Source organism: Cherax quadricarinatus, chromosome 41 (genome assembly GCF_038502225.1).
Source record: "Cherax quadricarinatus isolate ZL_2023a chromosome 41, ASM3850222v1, whole genome shotgun sequence".
In the NCBI taxonomy this organism is placed as follows: domain Eukaryota; kingdom Metazoa; phylum Arthropoda; class Malacostraca; order Decapoda; family Parastacidae; genus Cherax; species Cherax quadricarinatus.
Genome location: NC_091332.1, coordinates 8,293,677 through 8,313,346, shown reverse-complemented (window position 1 = coordinate 8,313,346; position 19,670 = coordinate 8,293,677). Strand labels below are relative to the sequence as shown.

At 43.0% G+C, this 19,670-nt stretch overlaps 1 protein-coding gene across 1 annotated transcript in view; it reads right to left on the bottom strand.

Annotated features, from left to right (window-relative positions):
- Window positions 1-9,725, bottom strand: part of LOC128695757 (alpha-(1,3)-fucosyltransferase C-like) — a 42,714-nt gene extending 32,989 nt beyond the window's left edge. The window contains exon 1 of the mRNA XM_070092968.1: window positions 9,603-9,725. The gene's annotated coding sequence lies outside the window, so the exon portion shown is untranslated. The remainder of the gene's footprint in view (window positions 1-9,602) is intronic.
- Window positions 9,726-19,670: the final 9,945 nt, after the last annotated feature.

Sequence of the window (19,670 nt, the reverse complement as noted above, 5' to 3'; positions counted from 1 at the left end):
CAGATACAGATACTAATGCCGGAAAAAAAATCCCCCCCAGTACCAACAATACCACCAGTCCGATGACATTCTTCTTTGCAAATATACAGGGTCTAAAGCCAGCAACAAACAACAAAATACCTTTCATCCGTGGACTGCTTGCAGAGGCAAAGGCAATGTTCGCGGCTTTCACTGAGACCCATATAAAGGATCACTTGGACAACGAAATATGGATCCCAGGTTACAACCTATACAGATGTGACAGAGTGAACAGGCAAAAGGGGGGGGGGGTTGGCCTGTACATTGCAGTCACTTGTTTGCACAGAACTGCTTAATGCCTCAAATGATGTAGTGGAAGTTTTAGCAGTAAAGGTCGAGAACCAAAACCTAGTCATTGTGGTAGTCTACAAGCCTCCGGATGCAACATCCCAGCAATTCCAGGAACAGCTGCTAAAAATTGACCACTGTCTGGAAAATCTTCCAGCTCCTGCACCCAGCATCTTGTTCCTGGGGGATTTCAACTTAAGGCACCTAAAATGGAGGAATATAGCAAATAATATTGTTGCAGTAATAACACCAGGAGGCACAAAATTCAATTTAAACCAGCAAATAATAGAGCCTACTAGACTGGAGAATACACTAGACCTCATCTTCACTAACAAAGATGATCTGATAAGAAATGTCACCATATAAAAAACAATATACTCAGATCACAACATAATTGAGGTTCAGTCATGTATGTGCGGAGCCCCAGACCGACATAATGAGATTAGTCACGAGGGAGCATTCACCAAATTCAACTTCAATAACAAAAACATAAAGTGGGACCAAGTAAACCAAGTCCTAACCGATATAAGCTGGGAAGATATACTAAGCAACACAGACCCCAACTTATGTCTAGAACAGATTAACTTGGTGGCACTCGATGCATGCACAAGGCTTATTCCTCTAAGAAAAAGGAGGAGTAGATGTAAAATAGAAAGAGACAGGCGCTCCCTTTACAGGCGACGGAAAAGAATAACAGAGCGGCTAAAAGAGGTCAATATATCTGAAATGCGTAGGGAGACACTGGTCAGAGAAATAGCAAGCATCGAACTTAAGCTAAAGGAATCTTATAGGAGTCAGGAATCGCGGGAAGAACTAAAATCATAAATGAAATCGAAAGAAACCCAAAGTATTTCTTCTCCTATGCCAAATCAAAGTCGACAACAACGTCCAGTATTGGGCCCCTACTTAAACAAGATGGGTCCTACACAGATGACAGCAAGGAAATGAGTGAGGTACTCAAGTCCCAGTATGACTCAGTTTTTAGCAAGCCGCTAACCAGACTGAGAGTAGAAGATCAAAATGAATTTTTTATGAGAGAGCCACAAAATTTGATTAACACAAGCCTATCCGATGTTATCCTGACGCCAAATGACTTCGAACAGGCGATAAATGACATGCCCATGCACTCTGCCCCAGGGCCAGACTCATGGAACTCTGTGTTCATCAAGAACTGCAAGAAGCCCCTATCACGAGCCTTTTCCATCCTATGGAGAGGGAGCATGGACACGGGGGTCGTCCCACAGTTACTAAAAACAACAGACATAGCCCCACTCCACAAAGGGGGCAGTAAAGCAACAGCAAAGAACTACAGACCGATAGCACTAACATCCCATATCATAAAAATATTTGAAAGGGTCCTAAGAAGCAAGATCACCACCCATCTAGAAACCCATCAGTTACACAACCCAGGGCAACATGGGTTTAGAACAGGTCGCTCCTGTCTGTCTCAACTATTGGATCACTACGACAAGGTCCTAAATGCACTAGAAGACAAAAAGAATGCAGATGTAATATATACAGACTTTGCAAAAGCCTTCGACAAGTGTGACCATGGCGTAATAGCGCACAAAATGCGTGCTAAAGGAATAACAGGAAAAGTCGGTCGATGGATCTATAATTTCCTCACTAACAGAACACAGAGAGTAGTCGTCAACAGAGTAAAGTCCGAGGCAGCTAAGGTGAAAAGCTCTGTTCCACAAGGCACAGTACTCGCTCCCATCTTGTTCCTCATCCTCATATCCGACATAGACAAGGATGTCAGCCACAGCACTGTGTCTTCCTTTGCAGATGACACCCGAATCTGCATGACAGTGTCTTCCATTGCAGACACTGCAAAGCTCCAGGCGGACATCAACCAAATCTTTCAGTGGGCTGCAGAAAACAATATGAAGTTCAACGATGAGAAATTTCAATTACTCAGATATGGTAAACATGAGGAAATTAAATCTTCATCAGAGTACAAAACAAATTCTGGCCACAAAATAGAGCGAAACACCAACGTCAAAGACCTGGGAGTGATCATGTCGAAGGATCTCACCTTCAAGGACCATAACATTGTATCAATCGCATCTGCTAGAAAAATGACAGGATGGATAATGAGAACCTTCAAAACTAGGGAGGCCAAGCCCATGATGACACTCTTCAGGTCACTTGTTCTATCTAGGCTGGAATATTGCTGCACACTAACAGCACCTTTCAAGGCAGGTGAAATTGCTGACTTAGAAAATGTACAGAGAACTTTCACGGCGCGCATAACGGAGATAAAACACCTCAATTACTGGGAGCGCTTGAGGTTCCTAAACCTGTATTCCCTGGAACGCAGGCGGGAGAGATACATGATTATATACACCTGGAAAATCCTAGAGGGACTAGTACCGAACTTGCACACGAAAATCACTCACTACGAAAGCAAAAGACTTGGCAGACGATGCAACATCCCCCCAATGAAAAGCAGGGGTGTCACTAGCACGATAAGAGACCATACAATAAGTGTCAGGGGCCCGAGACTGTTCAACTGCCTCCCAGCATACATAAGGGGGATTACCAACAGACCCCTGGCAGTCTTCAAGCTGGCACTGGACAAGCACCTAAAGTCGGTTCCTGATCAGCCGGGCTGTGGCTCGTACGTTGGTTTGCGTGCAGCCAGCAGCAACAGCCTGGTTGATCAGGCTCTGATCCACCAGGAGGCCTGGTCACAGACCGGGCCGCGGGGGCGTTGACCCCCAGAGCTCTCTCCAGGTAAACTCCAGGTATGTTAACTGTTTACTGATTGTGAGCAAATAACTATGTGTAAGTAAAGTGTAAAAAGTAAAAACAAATAGCATGGTTTATTACAGCCACGTTCCACTTCCCACAGTGATGGCGTGTGACGTTCACATTATTAACAGTTATGATCCACAGTGATGACGTGTGACGTTCACATTATTAACAGTTATGATCCACAGTGATGGCGTGTGACGTTCACATTATTAACAGTTATGATCCACAGTGATGGCGTGTGACGTTCACATTATTAACAGTTATGATCCACAGTGATGACGTGTGACGTTCACATTATTAACAGTTATGATCCACAGTGATGGCGTGTGACGTTCACATTATTAACAGTTATGATCCACAGTGATGGCGTGTGACGTTCACATTATTAACAGTTATGATCCACAGTGATGACGTGTGACGTTCACATTATTAACAGTTATGATCCACAGTGATGGCGTGTGACGTTCACATTATTAACAGTTATGATCCACAGTGATGGCGTGTGACGTTCACATTATTAACAGTTATGATCCACAGTGATGACGTGTGACGTACACATTATTAACAGTTATGATCCACAGTGATGGCGTGTGACGTACACATTATTAACAGTTATGATCCACAGTGATGGCGTGTGACGTACACATTATTAACAGTTATGATCCACAGCGATGACGTGTGACGTACACATTATTAACAGTTATGATCCACAGCGATGACGTGTGACGTACACATTATTAACAGTTATGATCCACAGTGATGACGTGTGACGTACACATTATTAACAGTTATGATCCACAGTGATGACGTGTGACGTACACATTATTAACAGTTATGATCCACAGTGATGGCGTGTGACGTTCACATTATTAACAGTTATGATCCACAGTGATGACGTGTGACGTTCACATTATTAACAGTTATGATCCACAGTGATGGCGTGTGACGTTCACATTATTAACAGTTATGATCCACAGTGATGGCGTGTGACGTTCACATTATTAACAGTTATGATCCACAGTGATGACGTGTGACGTTCACATTATTAACAGTTATGATCCACAGTGATGGCGTGTGACGTTCACATTATTAACAGTTATGATCCACAGTGATGGCGTGTGACGTTCACATTATTAACAGTTATGATCCACAGTGATGACGTGTGACGTACACATTATTAACAGTTATGATCCACAGTGATGGCGTGTGACGTACACATTATTAACAGTTATGATCCACAGTGATGGCGTGTGACGTACACATTATTAACAGTTATGATCCACAGCGATGACGTGTGACGTACACATTATTAACAGTTATGATCCACAGCGATGACGTGTGACGTACACATTATTAACAGTTATGATCCACAGTGATGACGTGTGACGTACACATTATTAACAGTTATGATCCACAGTGATGACGTGTGACGTACACATTATTAACAGTTATGATCCACAGTGATGACGTGTGACGTACACATTATTAACAGTTATGATCCACAGTGATGACGTGTGACGTACACATTATTAACAGTTATGATCCACAGTGATGACGTGTGACGTACACATTATTAACAGTTATGATCCACAGTGATGGCGTGTGACGTACACATTATTAACAGTTATGATCCACAGTGATGGCGTGTGACGTACACATTATTAACAGTTATGATCCACAGTGATGGCGTGTGACGTTCACATTATTAACAGTTATGATCCACAGTGATGGCGTGTGACGTACACATTATTAACAGTTATGATCCACAGTGATGGCGTGTGACGTACACATTATTAACAGTTATGATCCACAGTGATGGCGTGTGACGTACACATTATTAACAGTTATGATCCACAGTGATGGCGTGTGACGTACACATTATTAACAGTTATGATCCACAGTGATGGCGTGTGACGTACAGGTCACAAGCAGTGATATTCCACACAGATGATGCTTAATGTACAGTTCATTAAGAGTGATGAACCTGTGATGACGTGTAACGTACAGGTCACTAACAGTGATGACGTGTGACGTACAGGTCATTAATCGTGATGAAGTGTAATGTACAGGTCAATAACAGTGATGACATGTAATGTACAAGTCACTAACAGTGATGACGTGTAATGTACAGGTCACTAACAGTGATGAAGTGTAATGTACAGGTCAATAACAGTGATGACATGTAATGTATAAGTCACTAACAGTGATGACGTGTAATGTACAGGTCACTAACAGTGGTGAAGTGTAATGTACAGGTCACTAACAGTGATGAAGTGTAATGTACAGGTCACTAACAGTGATGAAGTGTAATGTACAGGTCACTAACAGTGATGAAGTGTAATGTACAGGTCACTAACAGTGATGAAGTGTAATGTACAGGTCACTGATGACATGTAACAGTGATGAAGTGTAAAATACAGGTCACTAACAGTGATGAAGTGTAATGTACAGGTCACTAACAATGATGACATGTAATGTACAAGCCACTGACAGTGATGACGTGTAATGTACAGATCACTGACAGTGATGAAGTGTAATGTAAAGGTCAATAACAGTGATGAAGTGTAATGTACAGGTCACTGACAGTGATGACGTGTAATGTACAGGTCACTGATGACATGTAATGTACAGGTCACTAACAGTGATGAAGTGTAATGTACAGGCCACTAACAGTGATGACGTGTAATGTACAGGTCACTGATGACATGTAATGTACAGGTCACTAACAGTGATGAAGTGTAATGTACAGGCCACTAACAGTGATGACGTGTAAAATACAGGTCACTAACAATAATTGTACAGAGCCATAGCATTTCACTATATGTACTTGGCCACCGCACAACCTACCCTGATTTAACCTAATTTGATCAAACTTAAAACAATTTGGGTAAAATGAATATCGGGCCAGAAAATGATAAATGTCATATAAGGAGGAGCTCCATCAGAGGATTAACCTTGTGTAATCGTCATAATTAACGTCCTGACCTGGATTTCTAAGATTTTAGATTTTGCCACCGAAGTGGCTAGTTTATTGTGCACCCCATATCCATCCTGTGGACGGTAGCGCGAGAGCATATGGATACACAAAAGGCCTAGGAACTAGGCCCCAAAGGGTTAACAGGAATACATATGGATTTATATCTACATATCTATAGTTCACTTATCTGTTACAAGCAAATTTAGGAAATTTGCTTAGTATGTCTGGTATCTTATTTTCATTAATAAGATATCTTCCCATATCCCATAGGTTATTATACTGTCTGTCTCTGTATTCTTCAATAAGTGGACAATTAAGCACATAGTGTTCAAGACAGTGACCATATGCCTGATCACATAATTTACATTTAGTTTGATCATCATCTGTGTGTCTCCCAAACTGCCAGAAGTACTTGTAACCAAGCCTAAGCCTGGCCACTACAACATCAGTCAGTCTGTTCACATTGCAAGTTGCTCCATAAACATACTTATCTACGTTCATGTTATCATAGTGGGTTATAGATCTACTCAGGCTTCTAACTGCATTCCTATAACAATAATTTTCATTGTTTACTTCTCTCCTAATATTATTCCTAATGCTAGACACAGTTATACCAAAGTTATATTCTACATTCTCCTTCTGGGTACTCTTCTTGACTAACATATCAACTTTATCATGAAGGAGTAATCCAATGTGTGATGGGATCCATAGCAATTGTACATTAATTCCTTTGTCCCTAATTTTTGAGTATCTATACCTGGCTTCTCCAATGAGCATGTTGTTGGAGTCATAATATGAGTCAAGAGCCTTCAATGATGACATAGAATCAGTAATGATGATAGAGTCAAGCTCAGTGTCATAGGTTAGCTTTAGCGCCATTAGGATTGCAAACAATTCAGTTTGCAGTGTAGACGCCCAGTTGTTAATTCTTATGCCTAACTCAACAAATTTATTATCGTTTTTAACAAGGGAGGTGGCAACAAGAGCAGATGCAGCCCTGCCAGAAGACTCCTGTTTAGATCCATCAGTGTATATAACTTGTGATAACTTATTACTACCAGCTAGGTGAGAAATGTCTTTTTGAGCAGTTGCTCTAACAAGAGATTTAAGGAAGGGATTACTAGCAATGAGCTTCTTGGGAGGGACTTGCAGGTATGTGATATTAAATGAATGAGCATATCTTCCACGGAGGGGTGAAATGCTCTTGTTGCCTACAGTGATACAGTTCATGCAGGTTATAAAACTTGATGTAATTGCACGTTTTCACAATCCATTTAGATCTGTGTGTATTTACCTCTAGACACTTGGTAAGATTCATTGTGACAGTGTCTGGTTCGTTTCTCAACATTCTAATACCGAGTACAGTGTTAATCTCAATAATCCTATCACTGATACTAGAAATACCAAGCTCCTTCCTCATGTTAAGAACTTTTGTAGATCTGGGACAGCCAAGAATAATCCTGAGAGCTTCATTTTGCATTAACTCCAAGGGTCGGAGAGAACTTTCTCTAGCTAATATCAACATGGGAGCAGCATAATAAATTAAGGACCTAACATAGGCTATGTACATCATTCTTACGATTCTCACATTAGCACCATAGTTGGGGTTGTAGCCAGCAACAGCTTTGAGAGCATTTAGCCTAGCTTTGCATTTCTTGTTTAGTTGTGGTATAGTGGATTTGTTAAAGGGTACATCTACACCAAGATATCTGTAAGTTTTAACGTAGCTAATGATTTCACCCTGCAAATAGATGGGTGGGGGATGTCGTTTGCTTGTTAATATCTTTGTTTTAGAGGAAGATATTATGAGGCCTAGTCGATTACAAATTGCTTGAACTTCATTAAGAATGGTATTCATCTTCTTATGCCCTGTTGTATGGATCATGATATCATCAGCATAGCTTATAGCTATATGTTTAGGTGAGGCAGGTAGAGCATTTAGGAGAGCATTAATCAGAATATTAAATAGCATGGGACTAAGAACTCCTCCCTGCGGTGTACCTAAAGACATTTCTTTAGAATCACTTCTGAAGCCTTGGTAAAGGACAGAGGATACTCTATTTGACAGGTATCCTATTATCCAGCAGAGTAAGCTACCACCAATATTTATTTTGGCTAGTTCATGTAGTATAACGGTTCTGTTCGCAATATCAAATGCAGATTTTAGATCAAGGAAAGTGGTAAAACTAGTAGAGGTGTGTGCAGTGAGAAAGGTGGAAATACAGTTCTGCACACTTTTACCTTTCATGAACCCATAGAGGTAGGTGGAAAGTTGGTGTCTGATTCTGTAGTACAGTCTGTTAAGTATCATTCTTTCAAAAGTTTTACAAAGACAACTAGTTAAGGAGATCGGCCTAAATGTATCAGGCTGTTGGGGCTTAGGGAAAGGCACAATGAGACTATTGGTCCAGGAAGTAGGAAGAACGCCCTCGATTTCTAAGCATGGAGTAAAGTGAGTAATTTTCCTGACGCACCTGCTGCCTCTGCTCGCCTAGCGGGAAAATTAAGTACTTGTGTGTTGGTCTACGCTTGCGGGATCCCACCCAAAGAGTAAAAAAAAGGGTATACCTGGAGGGTATTTCAGGGGTTAATGCCCCCGCGGCCAGGTCCATGACCAGGCCTCGCAGTGGATCAGGGCTTGATCAACCAGGCTGTTACTGCTGGCCGCACGTAATCCAACGAACGAACCACAGCCTGGCTGGTCAGGTTCTGACTTTAGCTATGCAGATATGAGAATATCCTGTGCTGCTTGCTAGTCGTCTCTCGGGAGGAGGTTGCCTTAATGCTGGTGAAGGGCTCTTGGGTAAATGAAATGGAGCTACCATCCTTTTCCTAGGATCAAATTTGATTCCTTCCCATGATGGGTAAATATATTATGGGCTAAATATCAATGTGAAAAAAATAAAAGTAGATACTGGAGTACTCAGGTCTTGAGTACCTACTGAAGTGCCTACCTAATGTTCTATTGATTATCAGTAGTACATTTTGTTCGATCCTTTCTAAATATAATTATATTTACTAACTTTTTTCACCAAGGTATTTGAGGAGGTACATACACACACACACACACACACACACCCATATATATATATATATATATATATATATATATATATATATATATATATAAGGATGGCGTCTACAATAAGAGCCCTCACAACCATTTTATAAATTCATATAGTGTAAAATAGTTTGTATATTTATAAATAAAACTTATCTTAACGATGTTAATTAAAAAACTGCCAAGAAAGCCGTCTTCATTTATATGACAACAATACAAATACCTTAACAAATGGAAGGTTTAAAAAATATGTAGATTTAACCTAGGATAAGTAGGTAAAACAATAAAAGGTAATCTTTTCAAGGGGAACTGCGCACGGGAAAAATAGGTTACTAACATTATTATTATTATAATCAAGGGGAAGCGCTAAACCCGTAGGACTACACAGCGCCTGTGAGGGGGATGTGGAAGACATTCAGGCTTAATTCAGGGAACTGGAGTACAGATCCAATTCCCTCGGTTACTAACAAAGAAAGAGATTTCCAAATATTAGCTAACCTCAAATAACGTCCCAAGATGCGTCATCTAAAGTAGGATGCAGCAGAGGAGGAGCATGATGAAACAGAAGGAACGCTACTACCTCGTTCAGCGACGGGGATCCTGTGACTGATCAAACCTCCCAACCTCCACGGCGACTGACACCCAGGGAAAGCGGCGGACTGGGGGAACAGCTAGGGGAGGTAGTTGGTTGATCCGGGAACAGCTGGGGAGGTAGTGGATCGGTCAGGGATCAGCTAGGGGGTCGGTCAGGGAACAGCTAGGGAAGGTGGTGGGTCGGTCAGGGAACAGCTAGGGCAGGTAGTGGGTCGGTCAGGGATCAGATAGGGAAGGTAGTTGGTCAGTCAAGGAACAGCAAGGGTAAGTTATGGGTCAGTCAGGGAACAGCAAAGGGAAGTTATGGGTCAGTCAGGGAATAGCAAGGGGAAGTTATGGGTCAGTCAGGGAACAGCAAGGGGAAGTTATGGGTCAGTCAGGGAACAGCAAGGGGAAGTTATGGGTCAGTCAGGGAACAACTATGGGACGTGGTGGGCCGATCAGGGAACAGCTAGGGAAAGTAGTGGAATGGGGAACAGCTAGGGAAGGTGGTTGGTTGGTCAGGGAACATTATTATTATAATCAAAAGGAAGTGCTAAACCTACTAGGATGATACAGCACTGCAGGGCAGGAACTGATGCAAGATCAAAGGATAAGTAAGGGTGGAGAGGACAACAAAGGTAAAGTTAGGAAGGACTGTGAGGAGTGCTAAAGGAAGGATTATCAAATTTTGCATAATAAATCAGTTGCTGTCAAAAAGGTGGTAGAGCAGTGACGATGTCGGAGGAAAAATCTGCGTGCTCGTTGATAGGTCAGTCCAACAGAATATGGGAAATTGAAACTGGAACTAAACAGTTCTCATGAGTATCTCACAGGACGCCTCTCCCTGAGATACCCATTAGTTAGATGAGTGTGTCCGATGCTAAGACGAGAGAGTGTTGTCTTCCAATCATGGCATCGATGACAAGAAGGCCAGAAACCCAAACTTGGTTTGATAGAATGTAATTTGTTATGAGTCATATCAGACCAATGTTGTTGCCAAAAGTTGCAAAGGTGAGTAGTGTTGTGATAGAAACACAGGCCTTATCTATAGGCTTTACTGAACATAGAATCTTCATAGTACTTCTGCAAGCAACAAAATATAATGACTAGTACATCTAATAACGGCTTCTACAGGGATGGTGATGTCTTGCATATGTCAAGAGAAAAGTTATAACTACAGGCCACATATTTAAACTCACCATGTAATTTGCATCACTAATATAGGGATAGAAGAGAAGAGAATCACACACCATGTGTTGGCGCCCATGACACACACCAAACTGTTGTTGTTGTTAAGGGCCCCGAGAGGTGGTGCAGTATTATCCTGCTGCTGCTCCCCACAGGAGAAGTATCACTACAATCTCCCCCTTCTAAAATATCAGAGACAGTAATCTCCCAAACTGTTAGGTGGGCAACGTACACGTCCCGACCTTCGTAGCCCTTGAGCCTCTTCACCAGGTTCAATATTTTCCAGCGGAGTTTGACTAACTGCTGGAGCAGAATCCTCTATTTCCATAGGGGTAGTCTCAAGGGGCTTTCCAGGAGAAAATGAAGCATCTTTCACATCTATTGGTGTATCTTGAGATTCCACACTAATGGGGATTTCAACTGGGGCTAAATGTCTTATAGATACTGTAGTCTCTTCACCATTTTGGTAGCAAATGTGGGCGTAATGTGGATTAGCTTGCAGGAGCTCTACCTCTTCCACTAAAGGATCCGTCTTGTTCATCCTACGGTGACTCTTCAAGAGAACGGGTCCAGGATAACATAACCAAGTGGGCACGGAGGCTCCCGTAGAGGAACGACGTGAATAGTTGAGGAGTCTTTCATGAGGGGTTGCATTAGTAGCTGTGCACAACAATGATCTAATAGAGTGAAGAGCATCAGGTAGGACAGTTTGCCAGTGTTGAACAGATAGATTGCACGACTTCAGTGTCATTGTAACTGCCTTCCATATAGTACCATTGAACCGCTCCACTTGACCATTGCCTTGAGGGTTGTAGCTTGTTGTTCTGCTGCAGGCAATACCTTTGCTAGCCAAAAACTCCTGAAGTTCGTTATTCATGAACGAGGATCCCCTGTCTGAATGGATATAACCTGGTATACCAAAAATAGAGAACAACAGTTGAAGCAGTCATATTTGCACAGGGAAATACAAAGGGAAACCTTGAATATTAATCTACTATGTTAAGGAAATACCTATTCTGATTTGTGCTTGGTAGAGGTCCTTTGAAATCTATATTCACTCTCGAAAGGCTGGGTGGATTTTATGAGATGAGTCTTCTCTGGCTGATGAAAGTTTGGCTTGCACTCTGCACATACTCTGCATGCTCTGATCACTTGTCGCACATCTTCCACTGAGTAGGGCATGTTCTTTGATTTGGCAAAATGGTACAGGCGTGTAACTCCTGGGTGACACAAAGCCTTGTGGAGCGCTGAGAGTGATTGCAAATCATGACATGCTGCTCCACAGTGGGACCTAGAGAATGCATCAGGTGAGATGTTCTCTTGACCCGATCGGTACAGAATATCAAAGTCATAACACGATAGTTCCATCCTCCAGCGTAATATCTTGTCATTCTTTATCCTACTTTTGTGCTTCTTGTCGAACATATACATCACGGACCGTTGGTCAGTCCTTATGGTGAAATGTCTACCAGTTAAATAATGCCTCCAGTGGCGAACTGCTTCTATGATGGCCTGGGCTTCCTTTTCTACAGCAGCGTAACATTTCTCTGATCCTTGAAAAGTTCTCGAAAAGAAGGCTACTAGTCGTCCTGCCTGAGATAAGACTGCAGCAATGGCAATGTCAGATACATCCGTTTCCACTTCGAATGGTAGGGACTCATCAATGGCTTGAACTACTGAGTTTTCAATGTCCTGTTTGAGAGTATGGAAAGTGGTTTCTGCTTCCTTTGTCACAGGAAATGTGGTAGCACTCAATGGGCGGACTTTACTTGAATAGTTGTAGATCCATTGTGAGTAATAAGCAAAGAGACCAAGAGTTCTTCGGAGTGACTTTTTGTCTTGAGGCATTGGAAGTTCCCGTAGAGGTCGTAGTCGTTCAGGGTCTGGGAATATTGAACCTCCTTCCAGTGCACTTTTCCTCATTGTAACTGATATTTTTCTTCTTGGCGGCTTCCAAAAACTTATCAAGGTTTTCATCATGTTCCTCCTGGGTCTTGCCACAAATGGTAACATTATCTAAATACGCGTAAGTTCCCATGAGTTGCTCTTCCTGAATGAGTGAATCCATAATTCGTTGGAAGCAGGCTACCCCATTGGTGACTCCAAAAGGGACTCTGGTAAACTGATACAGGCCATCACTAGCCTGAAACGCTGTGTATGGTTTATCTTCATTCCTTATAGGGACTTGATGATAGGCACTCTGTAGATCAATTGTGCTAAACACATAGTACTGAGCAATTTTGCTCACTGTATCATCAATTCGAGGTAGAGGGTACCCATCAAGAAGTGTAAATTTGTTGATTGTCTCAGAGTAATCGATAGCCAGTCTCTGTTTCCTATAATCATCTCTACCAACAACAACCTGTGCACACGAAGGGGAATTACTCGGTTCTATAATACCCTCCTTCAGCAGCCTCTGAGTTTCTTTCTCAATGAACATCCGATCCTCATAAGAATAGCGGCGTGACTTAGCTGATATAGGATGAAATCTGCGGTAAGATTTGCAAACAGCTTTGGTGGGTCTACCCTTAAAGTGCTAAGTCCACAGACAACAAGAGGAGGCAGTTCACCTCCATATGTTAACCCTTCATCAGGCAAGGGGTCCGAAAATTTGAAATTCGAACTGAACTCCCTATGGTGGATAGAGTAACTCAATACAAGTTCAATGATCCCATATAAATTGATTTCTGATGGTTAGTTTTCGAGCAATTGCTAATCTCCGGAGACCAAAAATATCCGGCTGCGCCCGACAAAGGGATTAAAAAATTTTATGTTGCAAAACTTGCAATTGTTAATAAAACACACCAAAACAATTTTTTAAATTTAATATACAAACAGACAATATAAAAAACATAAATGGAACTTGAATCAAAACATTTTTTAATTGTTACAAAAATATAAAAAGGAAGCAAATCTCAACAATGACAAATTGCAAAGGGATCATTGAACTTGTATTGAGTTACTCTATCCACCATAGGGAGTTCAGTTCGAATTTCAAATTTTCGGACCCCTTGCCTGATGAAGGGTTAAGGTGACACTACCATGCAGCTTCTGAAAGTCCTGACCAAGGATAACATCAGAGCACAGTTGTGGCAGAATAGCTAAATGTACATCTTGATAATCCTTTCCATTAACTCTGAGATTTACCTTACAAAACCCTAAGGTCTGAATAGAGAGAGATGTTAATGCCATGGAAACGGTACCTGATGAGTGATGTACAGTCAAGGAGTGACGTTTAACTAAGTCAAGGTTGATGAAACTCTCTGAGCTGCCACTATCAATAAGACCATCTACTTCTGTTCCTTTGATGAATACTTTCACAGCTGCCTTTGACAGTGAATTTGGAGTAGCCGCAGAAGTCACTGTTGCTAGAGTCGCATGATCACTGGAATGTGTGGAGGCACTAGCTCTTGTTGATGCATTAGCACGACATACTTTAGCAAAGTGACCTTTCTTGTGGCATTTATGGCACATTGCTTCACGAGCAGGACACTTTGGACGTGGATGTCTTGAAAAACCACAAAAGAAACACACCGTACCTGCTGCTGCTGTCACTGAGGCAGGTTCCACAGTAACTTCATTGCAAGAGTCTTGGTCAGGAATTGCAGCACTTACCACTCGAGAAGGCTGAGTGGTACTGTATACTTCAGAATTCTTCTGGGCTGAATCTAGAGCTCTTGCCTGGTCAAAGGCAGCGGCTAAGTCGAGAGTTTTATTCTCCAATAAACGCTGCCTTATTATTGGTGATTGCAGGCCACTGATAAAAGCATCCCTGATGGACTCTTCACAATACTGAGCAGCTGTCACTGCTTGGAAGTGACAGTCCTTACCTAAAATTTTCAGTGCTTGAAGGTATTCCTCTAAGGATTCATCAATCTGCTGGCGGCGAGTTGCAAGGCGATAGCATGCAAAGATTTCATTTGTAGGTTTAATATACTGAGACTTGAGGGTCTTGATAGCATCTTCGTAGGTATTACACTCAGAAATAGCCTCATATATCTTAGGTGACACAAAATTGATGAGCAGACTTAGTTTATCTAGATCTTCTTTAGGAAGGGCTCCCAAGAAGTTTTCGAAAGTCTTAAACCAGTGCTTCCATTCCTGAGCAGCCATTGATAAGCTGGGGTCACAGTCTAGCCTCTCAGGTTTCAGTAAATGCTCCATGTTGTGATGTAGTCTAGCGCATGATCACCACCAGGTAGCCCAGGATTCTATGTTCAATAAATTGTTGTGATAGAAACACAGGCCTTATCTCTAGGCTATATTGAACATAGAATCTTCATAGTACTTCTGCAACAACAAAATATAATGACTAGTACATCTAATAACGGCTTCTACAGGGATGGTGATGTCTTGCATATGTCAAGAGAAAAGTTATAACTACAGGCCACATATTTAAACTCACCATGTAATCTGCATCACTAATGTGGGGATAGGAGAGAAGAGAATCACACACCATGTGTTGGCACCCATGACACACACCAAACTGTTGTTGTTGTTAAGGGCCCCGAGAGGTGGTGCAGTATTATCCTGCTGCTGCTCCCCACAGGAGCAGTATCACTACAAGTAGATTATTATTATAATCAAAATGAAGCGCTAAGCCACAAAGGTGAGTAGAGATTACAGCAAAATAGTCAAAGAATGGAATACCTCTACATGAAACTAGTAGGTCATGTATTGCAGACTGCACAGCAGTCTGCCTGCTCATTGCCCTGAGCATCAACATGACCAGGGACCCAACAGAAAACGATTTCTTTATGCTAGGAAGGGGGAACAGCTAGAGGAAGTGAATTGGGAAAGCATCCAGAGAACGTTGGTAGGTAATTTTGATTTTTGAAGAGGCTTTGTCAGTGTAGATCATTGTTAAAGGACCAATCTTGCACATCCTGCCGACCCTGTATAACTTGCTCCATATCTGTAGGGCCCACCGGCCTTGCCACTTCCCAAAGGCATATCTCTATGTAGCACATGAAGTCACAGTAAGGCAGAAGTTCGCCATAGAGTAAACTTACTTTAGCAGTTGTCATTTCGGTAGCTGTCCATTCATTTCTCAGGACACCAACATTGCCCTAGCACCAACAGAACCATACACTCTTGTGCTACATGTGGGGACACTAGAAGTGGATGGATAGCGAAGGTATGGTTTAATCAATTACTTGGAGGACAGGTTACGGGATTGTTACATGTGGGGTGTGGTGGCGGGAACTTATTCTGTAAATGACATCGATGCTGTGAAGGAGCGCATACGGGTTGTGCAGGAGAGGTTTGCTGTGGTAAGGATGCAGGGGGGAGTGGGAGAGGTGTTATTGGGTGATCAGCCATTGGCATGCGTGTTGCACACAGAAAAAGCAGCAGCAGGTCACTGCTATCCCGTGCTTGGCAGTCCAGTCGTCGCTGGGGGGTTATCGGGAGGGTCAGCTGTTAAGGACTACGCCAGGTATGAATGCATATGCAGATAGGTGGTACAAGACGTATTGGAACAGTTGTGGGGTGGAGGGGGAGGCTTTAGAGCAAGTGCGTAGTTATGTGCTGTGCAAACTGGGGTGGGGACATCGGGATGCATTGGGTGGGTTCATCACGGAGGAGGAAATATGGAGGGCATTAAGCGAGATGCATAAGGGGAAAGCGCCAGGTATCGATGGGCTCCCGTGTGAGTTTTATCTGCAGCATTGGGAGCTGCTGAGGAGCTTTTTGGTTCAATTGATGAATTTGATGAAGGAGGGGGGTGAATTTGGGGAGAAGCAGGCAACGGCAGTGGTGATGTCGGTCCCAAAGGGGAAGCAACAGCATACCCTTTGGGACTACCGCACCATTGCGTTGCTATGCGCGGATTACAAGTTATTTGCGAAGGTCTTGGGTAACAAGTTTAAGTGCATAGTGAGGAGGGTTGTTTCTGGGAACTAATACAGATTGCCAAGTAGGTCAATGATCACGTGGCATGGGATCCTCAAAGGTTTCGTGGAAGATCGGGGGGAGGGGAGGGGAGGGGGACTGTTAGCCTTGGATTGGCAGGGGGTGTATGATAGGGTGGAAAGAGGAGCATTGAGCGCAATTCTTCAGTGTCAGGGTTTTGGAGACGAAATCATAAAATGGGTTGAAGTGCTGTACAGGGGTGAGCGGGCGAGGGTGCAGATCAATGGATGCTTGGGGGAGGCGATTGTCATGGGGAGGGGGTCTTAGGCAGGGGTGTCCAATGTCACAGCTCTTGTTTGCGTGCTTACAGGACCCCTTTTACCGAATGGTAGAGAACAGCATCTGTGCAGGAGTAGGAGTGGGGAGGACTTGGCCTGGTTTGGTTGGTTATGTGGATAACACAACTGTCCTGGTGCGGGAGATGAGGGTGGGGGAACTAGAGGAGGCAGTGCACTTGTTCGGGGGTGCGATGGGTATGAAAGTAAACTTGGAGAGGTCAATGATCATAGGGTTGGGAGCTTGGGCGGGGAGGGTAGAGTGGGGATGTAACATAGTGTGAAGGCAGGCTGGGACCCTAAAAATATGTGGCATTATATATGTGGATGACTTGAGAGCTGTGAGAGAGGCAAACTCGACTAGGTTGGTGAAAGGCATCCAGGGTCGCCTAAGGGCACTGCGACCGTACCACCTCACTCTCGTACAAAGGGCAATCGTGATTAACGTATTATTGTACAGCAAAGTGTGGTACGTGGCAGCCGTGTTCCCATTAACAGGGACAGCGATTATGAACATACTTTGGAGGGTGTTCCAGCTCTTGTGGGGATTGGGTTGCGACTGGTTACTGAGAGAGGTAGTGATGTTACTTGTGCTTCAGGGTGGGTTGGGGTTGTTAGATCTGAAAAGGCGAGTTAAATGTGTTTTTATTAAGAGGGAGGTGTTGTGTGAGGGATTGTGTGGGGGGACAGTTGGATAGGGTGTATGCTAGATTGAGACTTGTATGGTGGCGTGGAGTTGCGCGAGTGTGAGACCGTACTCCAGGGTTTGGTGTTAGCACGGAAACCGGAGGTCAGAATAGGTGCCTTGTGTAGGTTGCTTACAGGCAGTCTTTGCACCGGTGGAGGGGATTTTCCCAGTGTATGCATGGGGGTTATATAGTGCCGTTTTAGTAAGTTGAGGTTACGGCCCAGGGCGCGAGGTGATGTATTGGTTTCTGCATGGCATTCTGCCGACGGGAGCAGTATTTCGGAATCGACATGTTGTAGAGGGCAGGGTTTGTGGTATCTGTGGTGGGAAAGAGATGGCGTATCACGGAGTATATTTTTGTGAGGGTTTGGGGAACATCCGAAATTGGATGTGTAGAGTGGTTAGGAGGGTGGGAGGAAATGGGGTGTCAGTGCTGCAGGCGCTCAGTCTACATGTGGGAGGGATGGAGGGCGTCACTAGGGCTTTGGCGTACATCATGGTTGACTATGTATATATCTCGTGGGGTATGCGGGCATGGGGGTTTGCGAGGTGAGGCAGTGAGTTTTAGCGGCAACGTTCTACCGTATGTGGTGTTGCAGTACGGAAATTTACAGGAATAGGTGGCAGGTGGCTTTTTCGGAGGGTTACAGAGAACTAACATTATGGATTTTATTGGATTTGTGAACAGGGGAGGGAACAAGCGTGGGTGGGTTTAGTAGCAGCATAAGGGGTAGTGTAGTCAGGGGTTGAAACGGGGTCGCCTCCTGGGAGTGAGTGGGTGATGTGTGTGTGGAAGAGAACTTGTGTAGATGGCACAGTTTGGAGTGTAAGGACAGTGAACTGAATATTCCCTTAATAAAACTCAATTGTATATTGTGTACACAAGTGATATACCACTGTCATAAGATGCCAAATTTCTTTTTGTATTATTGCTTTCTAATCTTCATTAGGGAGTAGATGGATAGGGGCGAACAGCACTGGAAGGGGGGGGGGGAAGCCCACCCGTTAATGTGGGAGTAATAGTCGGGTCTGGTAGGTTACCTTAAGTTATGTATACTATTTCTGTGTCAATGTACATTGTGTTGGTGGCAAAGACTTGATTGTCACGTTAAGATAGATAATCATGGCTGATGTTAGTGTGCAAAGAGACCTAAAGACCACTCTGTGGAGGTTGTTACAAGGCTCTTGTATATATTATTATTATTATATCATGGGGGAGCGCTAAACCCGTAGGCTTATACAGTCTTGTATATAAAAGTGAGACTTTTGTCATGTGCTATTGTACCACCTTTTCATATTGTATTCTTTTATTTCTGTTAGGTAGGGAAGGAGTGCAGCAAAAGGGGGATGTGGGGAAGGTTCCCACCCCTTTTGTGTTGGGGAGATTTAGGCATAGTGGGTGTTGTCACCCGCTATAACTTATTCATGTGTGCTATGTATATAATATTGTGTAATGTTCTTATTGTTATGGTCCCACCCGTCATTGAATAGTGATACAGGTTGTGCATGCGGTCCCAAGATTGCAGTTTACTCAATCATGGATGTGTATGACATTGTTATTTGTATATAAATATGTATATATCTCTGCTGGTTTGCAGCATGCTCAGATGTCAACGTGAGCTATAGCTCAAGGTACGGGTTGGGTAATGGGTGAGGTGGAGTGCGCCCACATGAGGGTGTGCATGTGGTGTTGTTTGGGTGACAGTAGGTCATTATATGTCAACGGCTAGTTCATGTGTTATTTTATTTATTTATATATTGTAATGCATTGTTGTAAATAAATATATATATAAAAAAAAGCTCTTGGATTAGGAGCCTTTCACCAGCATCAAGATGAGGAAAATCCATTGTTGCAAAACTAGAAAAAGATTAACAAGCCTAGTCACTCTCCAGACAAGCCTAGAGAAAGCTATTAAGACTTTTCAA